Source organism: Lipotes vexillifer, unplaced genomic scaffold (assembly GCF_000442215.2).
Source record: "Lipotes vexillifer unplaced genomic scaffold, Lipotes_vexillifer_v1.1 scaffold1962, whole genome shotgun sequence".
Lineage (NCBI taxonomy): Eukaryota > Metazoa > Chordata > Mammalia > Artiodactyla > Lipotidae > Lipotes > Lipotes vexillifer.
The window spans coordinates 41,206-50,785 of record NW_006782699.1 but is presented as its reverse complement, the minus strand read 5'-3'; positions in this window follow the sequence as shown (position 1 = coordinate 50,785).

Genomic DNA, 9,580 nt, shown 5'->3' with positions numbered 1-9,580 from the left:
GGAAGAGCTTTGACATCTTTATTTTCCTCATAATAAGTCACTTTAATATACTCCTATCTTCTGGTCAAAAAGATTCTCAGACATTAAAAATGACTCACTTTTTTATGATTATAAAACCTTTTCTGACATTTTTAAGGAGATGAGAATGAGTTGCAAACTGATTTTCTGTGACAGAATCTACAAGTAAAGTGTGCTGATTAAATTTAAATAATATATAAGTTTTAAAAACTTATATTTTCCTATTTCCTATTTTGATTGATATAATATGCTTTCTGAAGTCATCAAATATTTTATAAAATATTTAGAGACTTTTAAATATTTTATACATTATATATTTACATTAAATATATATATCATATTTAGTTTAAATCAAATGTGTTTAGTTTTTTACCATACCTAATGGCCCAGTATGCTAAAATGCCTTTTCCTTTTTGGTATTACAGTATTCAAACATAAATATTATTAATCCAGAACAGGTCAGTGCCTAGTCAATCCAGAGACATGGTCTACTGTGCATCTTTCTGCCATCAGTCAGTGATGGTTATTCGTATAAAATAATTGTTTTCTAGCCTTTTTTTGCCTACCTGAGACAAAGGGTGCAGCAGAGGGCTGCACATAAACCAGGCTAAATCAGAAATGTTTGATTCATTTAGTTTCCCTACTGATCAGCTTTACTCTTAAGTGACTAGGTAAGAAGACCACATCCATTCAAAGAAGACTGTCTCTTGGTGATGGTAGTAGTCAAACTAACATTGGAAGACAATAAGCAGGAGATGGAAATAAGTTTTGATTTTTTAGGGTGGAGATTACAGGTAACATATTTTTTTCTTTTCATAATATTTTCTTTCATATTAGTATTACTTTATTTTTGTAATTAAGATTCAATGTACTCTGCATCCCTGCCATCACACTGCCAGATCCCTTGCAAGCTCCCAGCATCTGTTTTATTCTGAAACCATTGTTAACCCAGGGGCTCTTTTATGCAAATGACCATTCACTCTTCATTGCTCATATTTGAAAAGCACCAATAAGATTTGACTGACCAAGAATATCTCTTCCAGCTCTTTCAAATTTCTAAGGCTGATTCAAATAGTATTTCCTGGGAGAATTACACATCAATCAACATATATTTAGTACACATTCTAAGCAAGACCTATGTAAATATTGTAACTCGTTAACAGTATCACAGTCTATAAATTAGGCAGCTATTGCAAGATAAGGGCAAGGCCAGGAGGTAATGGGGCATAAGACATTGATCAGAAATATAAGCCCTACATGAGAACAGGACAGGCCAAGTTGTTCAGGATGGAGTGGAGTTCTGAGTAATGTGGATAACTGTTGGACAACTGTGGAGGAAAACAAAGAAAAGTTTGCCTGTGATACTATGTTGACAATAATAACAGCTGCATTACATGGAGTTTTGGCTATAAGCTGAATCTGATTCTGCCAGGCACATTATTTTATAAACATTATTTGTAATTTTCACAAGTAAGGATACATATCTTCATTTTATAGATGAGGACACCAAGATGTAGAGACTGTAAGTGTTACTTAAAGCCACACAGCTAATAAATGGTTCAGCCAGGATCTGTCTGAGTGCCCCCTACTTGCTGGTACTTATTATTCATTTGTTCATTACCATAAGTTGAGATTTTCATGGAGATTTTCTTCATAGGTGATTTTTGTTTGTTTGTTCCTTTAGGTAATATTTAGGTCAAGCCTCTATCTATGGGCCCTAGTGCTTCCAACCCTGGAAAATCAGTTAATCTCTGAAGTCATAATTCCTATGATAAAGCATTTCGTTGCTCATCACTTACTCCTGCCTCATTATTTTTCCATTTTATCCAAGAGGGAAATTCAACTAACAAATATGATCCAAATTACTGAAACCCTATGCCCTGAATATATACCTTTACTCTTTTATTGTGAAGTTGAGATAATTCATTTTCTAATTCCAACCTTTCCATGTTCCATTTCTCACATCCATGCGTTCCTTATGATATTTTTAAAGTACAAGGAGAATAAAAAGAATGAAACATTGCAGGGAAAATAACCTGCTATTCCCCCTTAGTATGTATTGTCCTTTTTTCTTTCCTTTCTCTTGTCTCATATGAATGGCTTTATTGGGAAAATCTCAACACATACTTTCCCTTCTTTCTTTCATTTTACCATGTTTCTTTCTCCAAAATCCCATATAATTTAAATACTACCGAACTTTCTCACTTAGCTTTCCAGAAGTTTACAAGCCCAAAGGCCCAAGAAGAAGTCTCATGTGAGATCATGAAAAAATATTTACATGTGAAAATATATGTGATTTACAAATCATTAATAGATATGAGTTTAGTAGTAAGAACTCTTACTAATACAGATATCTGGGGAACACAGGACCTCTAGTTGCTGCATAGCTATTTCCCAATGGATTTTATGTAGAATAGGAATTCCTCCTTGCCCTGTCAGGTCATATCACCTACACAGACTACTTGGCAGTGAATGATATGTGAGCTTGGCTGTGTTAATGGGAGAAAAACATTCCTGGTTCTCATTCAAGATCATAGAGTTATGCCATTAAAAAATACTATCTTCCCTCTCTGTAATACCAAAAAGCAGAGTATGGTCACATTTTAAGAAAAATATTCAAAAAATTAAGAAACTCCCACTTTCATAGCATTTAAGAATGAATGATTATTCAAAATACCACACTTTTCAGTATTTTGTAAGTAAGGACACTCACCAAGTAAAATCTATTCAGCAATTTTTTCTTAGGAGGTAAGTATAATCCCTTCATGATTATTAAAACCAAAGCATTGTTAATGTTTTTGATAGCACAAACCTAAATGAACACATAGATGAATCCATTATTTTAAGTGGGAGTATTGTCAATTCTTAAGCAATTAACAATAGTTCATTTAAAAAGGGTGCCTTTAGGAACAATATTTTTAAGCATCTCCCTTTTCTTTTTTTCTTTCTTTTGAAAAAGAGATGCACTTTGATAAGCTGTTTAAACATATTATGCATTATTAAAACTTAACATTATATGCTTGACAGATAGCATATAGTTTTCTCTAGGGCTTTCTTGCAGTCTGTGAAACTCATTAGTTGTGATTTCATTGCCAGTGGCAAAACACAGAATGTTCTATAAATTAAAACATTTGGCTATGGCTATGGGAAATTCTCCATGATAAACAGGGGTTGGGGATGGGAGTGGGAATCAAACCTCACTGTTTTCATCCAGAAAAGAAAAAAATTCAGTGTGTGCTGAATTTGTGCTCCAAGTTTGTTTATCTCAGAGATTGAACGTTCTAAACAATGTGGGAATTGCAGTAATTTTAGAACCACTGTAGATAAATTTACAAGTTAAATCACAATGTTTACAAAAGAATATATAGAGCAGTACACCTTACTTGTACCAGATGCTGGTAATCTGGACAGTGGGCTATCAATTAAAGTGGACAGTAACTTGGCCATTCTTCATGTTGCCTCCATTTTGCCAGATTCTTTTTTTTTTTAGGTTAATGTTTTTTAACAGCATGCTATTTCCTGTCATCATCAACTTTTACTATCTCTTCAGTTTCCATTCTATATTTAATTCAATTATTTTATTGGAATTGACAAATATATATTCCACCATTGACCCATATAGATCCAGCCAACAATGTGTCCTGAAGTAAATATGTTTCTGCCCATAATAGTATAGGTGGTTGATTTCATACTCATTTGTATGAAATTAATATAAAATTCAACTTAGGTACACATTTCTATGACTTTAAACATATATAGATACCATTAATGTAACTAACACCTTTACATAGGATAAAATGATCAAGATTATGTAAGTGCAAATGAATTACTACCAACACGTAAATAACGGGGACACTTTCAAATGAATTACTGATACTTAATTAGTTAAACTTGTCAAATAATTACAGAATAAACACAGCTCTCATCAGCAACTGTGATAAACTGATGAAATTTGATTTAATAGAACATGTATAAATTTGCACTTGGTTGAAACATCTGCAAACTAGCAAACAGTTTTAGCGCATTGGGTTAGAGGCATTTCTGCAATCACTGTGACTGTATTCCTCGCTCCTCCACAACCTGCAACCTTCTCCTTTTTGTTTATCCCCTTCCTCTTTCCTGCCTTTTCTCTTCTTTTTGCTTCTTTACTATCCCCCACCTCGTCTTACAGCTTTAAATATTGTATGTATAATCCATGTTATTCTATCATTAAACTGTGTGAGTCTAGAGCACTCACATATTTGAATGTATTTTTTGTAAGCCTAGAAATGTATATACACCTAATTTGTTTACCAAATTCTATATTAAACACACATAGTGTATATTTTTGATAAAATAGTTGACAGTGGATTGCCTTCAATTACATTATTCATTTTTTCAGATTGTAAAAAATTCAAAGTGTTTGCTGGTTTCCTTACTTACTATAGAGTTAGTCCTCATGCAGTTCACATCCTCTGTGATCTCTTTCCAAACTAAAGCCATAAATATGCCTTCCTTGGCCTGAATTCACCTGCCAGAAACTATTTTAAAATCATAGTGTCTTATACGTTGGAAAATATATACACCTACATATTCACTCCAACCAATCTTAAGCTTTTCTCTAGATATAGGAGGGGTGAAAACTAAAACAAAAGAAATTTGGGTAATTCAGTAATTTGGTTTTGTTCATACATTGAGCTGCATTGTTTGAAATTGTGGGGGTAGGTATGATAAAAATTTTCAGTTTATGTCATGCTTGCTGTTTATAAAGAGCTTGAAAATATATTTACCTCACTAGACTGGAAAAATGAAGGCAGAAAATATGTCTACTTATTTTTTATTCGTGTATTGCTAAATAATACTATTTGCATAAAGCTTTTATAACACACAACAATTGTACAAAATGATCATCAATTATAAAAATAATTTTATTTTATCAGAAGTATTGTGGTGCTTTGGGGGGAATCAGTAGATTCCTAATAAATTTGTAAGAGTAAAAATATTGGAATAAATAAAGGAAAAGTGAGGAGCAAAGTATAAGAGCATGGAAGAAACACCATGTGAAGAGACAGTAGTTTCTATTACTCTCAATTGGTATTTTGATTGCACATTAAATTTTTTGTTTGTAGATGATATTAAAGTTCATTAGTTCTAGCTTCCTAATGTTACAGATTAGACAACTAAACCTCAGAGAGGTTAAATATTTTCTTCCTTTTAACTAGCTGTCTATGACCTTTTTAACTAGTTTCTGAGCTAGTTGTGAGGGTCGGGCCCAGAAGGATTTCATACAAACCACCTCAGTGGGCTTTCTACTGAAAGCTGCTATCAGTCAGAGTGTATACAGGACTATAGTAAAGTGGAATAAACAATGAATTTAAATTGAAGACTTTAGACTAATACTGCCTTAGTCATTTACTAGCAAGTAACTCAGTTCTGCTAAGCTTCAGTTTCTACATCTATAAAATTAGAGTTGTTCTATCTATCCCGAAGTGTTAGAGCAGATACAGTCATCAAATTATACGCTTCTAACCTCTCTCCAGTGGCCTGTGGGTTCATAGGTGATCTAGCTGCTATCCAATTTTCCAGTTTCATATTATACTACCTGAATTCAGCTTAACTGGCTCCCTTTATATTACTTGCACATATCCAATTTTTTTCTATCTAAGCACCTATAAACTTACATTTTTTCTCTGCTTGAATCTTGTTTTATTCTTGGTTCATAGCTGACTTCACATCTGGGGTTAATTTCCTAGCTTTGTGCTTAAATTTTATCTCCTCAGAGGACCCTTCCTTTTCCACACTGCATGTGGCCATTCTTCATCTTTCAACAAATATTGAGTGCCTGCTATGGACTGAATGTTTGTATCTCCTGAAAAATTCATTTGTAGAAGTCTTTAAGAGGTAATTAGGTCATGAGGATGGAGCCCTCATGATGGGATTAGTGGCTTTATTTTTTAAAAAATTAAGAAAAAGAAAGAGAGCTAGTTCTCTCTCTCTCAGCCACCTGAGCATATAGTGAGAAGGTGGCTGTATACAAACCTAATAGCAGGTCCTCATCAGAGCCTAGGATGTGCTGGCATCTTGGTTTTGAAACTTTCCAATCTCCAGGACTGTGAGAGATAAATATTTGTTGTATTTTGTTATAGCAACTCAAGCTGACTAATACAGTGCCCATGAACCTAGTCCTGGCCAGTTACTCTATATCACATCACTAAGCTATTTTTCCATAGTACTTAAGATAATTTTTATTTATTTATTTATCCTGTCAATCTGCAAGGTTTTAACCTTCAAGGCTTTTTTTGGTCTTATTCATAGAAATGTCCACAGGGCTATGCCTCATGTCTGGCATACTATAAATGCTCAAGATATATATTGAATGAATAAATGATTTCACAAATACTTTTTGAGAAGCATTTGTATCAGTCATTGATAATTGCTAGGCACACATTTCTTGTCATCAAGATTGAAAGGAAACAAATATGTAAGAATTTATTCATTCAACAGATACTTTTTAAACACCAAACAAGTGTGTATGCTAGATGGCAGGAATACAGTTGTGAATAAACTTAACTCCAGGCACATGGAACTGACATAAAGGAGAAAATAATTAAAAGTTATGCAAGTATACACTTAAAAATGGATAAGATGATAAATTGTATTTGATAAGTTTGAACCACATTTAAAAATAAAATAATAAAAATGTTATAAGGTTAAATAATTCTATTTGAGATATGTTCCGTGAAGGAAAATCACAGCGGTCTATGAAAATGAATAACGGGAGGACTTGATCTGCTGTTGGGAAGAGGAAAGGTCAAGGAGAGTCTATTGAAGAGTAACTTAAGTTGAGAACTAAAGAATACACAGTGATTGTCTAACTGAAAAGACGCATGAGTCCTAGGCACATGTCATAACTTAAGTTGTTGAAATGAGGGCTGAGCAAAGGCTAAAGTAGCAGTAGCAGAGACGGGAAGGTGAAGAGCAGCCTGAGAGGAGTATGAAGGTGTCATTGGTGATGGGGTCCTATAATGCTGCCATGGAGGAAACCCTAGGTCTCCCTGGAACTATGCAAAGACAGTGAATTCAATTTTGCGGGCAGGACAATTTTCTGAAGGAAGACTTATCATGGTGAAACAGAGTAAGCAGAGTTCAGCAGCGTGAATATGATGGTAGATGCAGAGATGGGGGAGAAGTGTGAGGCTCTTTGAGCTTGTGCAAAGCTAGAGATACTTCTATTATTAATAATTGACCCCTTTGGAGAGTCTAATGTGTACACCCTGCTTCTCTATTTCATCATATGTTGGTGCATCCAGTCCAAATAGTTTCCCTTCTTTCCCATTCTAATAACAGAATTATTCCAACAAGTAGAAAAGGAGTTTGCTTTGTTTCTCTTTAATTTTTTTTAATTTTTTTTTTCTCTGAGAAAGACCTCTGTACATTGGTAACATATTTTTAAATGTCAAGGCATTACTACAAAGACTTTCATAAAGGCACTAAGATGCTAGAGAATTTATCTCAAACCATCCCTGCCAGGCTTTCCTCTACCTTATTATTTGTAGAAAAACAAAAATGCCTTTTGTGAGAAAAAGCTTTGAAGGATGAGTAAGAGATACATTGGAGGAAAGAGAAGGGAAAGGAATTATTTGGCAGAGGAAATCAGAGGAGCAAGCTTGTTTAGAAAATTACTAGTAGATATTTTCTTTTTATACTTGAATGAAAATTGCAAGGGAAGGCATGATGGACATGAAATCATCAAACATGAGTATGTCTATTAGCTTTCTAGAGCTGCTGAATAAGGTACCACAATCTGGGTGCCTTAAACCACAGAAATTTATTGTCTCACAGTTCTGGAGGCTAGAAGTCCAAAATCAAGGTATTGACAGGGTTGGTTTCTTCTGAGGGCTATGAGAGAAAGATATGTTCCAGGCCTCTGTCCTTGACTTGTAGAGGGCTTTTCCTTTTGTCTCTTTATATCATCTTCTCTCTGTCTGAACATCGGTGTCCAAATTTTCCATTTTTATAAAGACACCAGTCATACTGAATTAGGGCCCACCTTAATGATCTCACTTTACCTTGATTACTTCTGTAAAGACACTAGCTCCAAATAAGATTATCCTCTGAGGTACTGGGGGTTAGTACTTAATCACACAAATTTAAGGGGAACACAATTTAACCCATAATAGTATGTCAAATTGTTTTAGTAAACTGTAAAGTATTGAAAATAAGCATTCACATTATTACATATTTCATTGGATGGTGGTAAGGACCAAAAGGGATTATATATGAATACATGATCTCTAGAAAAAATTGTATATTTGGACACTCATATGGACAATTCTTTCAGTGGTACAGAATGGAACTGTTAAGAAGATGTTTTTATGAGCCATTGATTGATTGGCTCCAAAGGAGCCTTTGGAGTTCACACCTACATTTCAAACAAAAAGAATGAATAAACAATATAATAAAAAGAGGTAGAAAAAGGAAGATTCATATGTGAGTACTATGTATAAGAGGAGTTGGGGTGAAAAATAAGGGACACTATGATCAGAGGTAAAAAATGGAAGCGTGTCTATTGTGGACATTATTATATTAGATTTTAGTATGTACTAAAATGATTTATACTTTGTTGTATCATCCCACGTTTTGACTGACCCAAATAATGCTTAAAATCACATTTTTTTTTTTGTTATGGTTGAATTTTGGAGTGTAGATGAAGGTACAAAATAGCTGAAAAGTATTATAAGGATGTTCAATTGTTATACGGTAAAAAGTGATGGCCCTAACTATGGACCATGGAGTTATGGTTAAAAATCAAAATATCTTCTCATTTCTCTTGAAATCATTCTCTTACAATGGTACATCAATTAAGAATTATCATTGACACCTTTTGTGTTACCATTTTTTTGATAGATTATGCTGCATTTTAGTATACTGTAAAATCATGGTCAGATTGTTTTGTTAATTAAAACTCTATGCTTTGGGTTTTTGTTTTGAAGACATTGCTGCCACCTCAATTCATTGAGTTTAGTCTTTGCCTAAAATTTCTTTCAGCCCTGCATCCTTTTCTTCTACTTTCTTAACTCCCTAATTCAGACCACTGTCCACTTAAACTATTGCTCTTGTTTTTCAGTTTCAACTCTGCCTGTGTTCTCTTCAAAAACAATTCATCTCATTATTATTTTCTTATTATGAGAAACTATATTAATTTTGTAGCATGTTTATATAAGTAATTCACATTGCTTTAAAAATGTATGGAAGGGCTCTTAATAAAAATTGACATTTCCTAGAGAAAAAAGAAATTTTAAACATTCGTCTTTCAACAAATATGTGTCCATTCCCTAGAGACAATAGCTTTTAATTGTTAATATTTTAATTCGTCTAAGTTAAGATTTTATAGAGCTATTTTTAAATGTAACAACTTTATGTTTTAATCAATTGGCACCCTGATAGGTTAAATGAAGATTTAATTTATTTTTCCAATTCCCCTTTCTTTTCCTACTCCTTCCAATATAGTTTTAGCACTTTTTTCATCTCTCAGTTGGGAAATATCGTAATTTAAATTATATATATATATATATATATATAT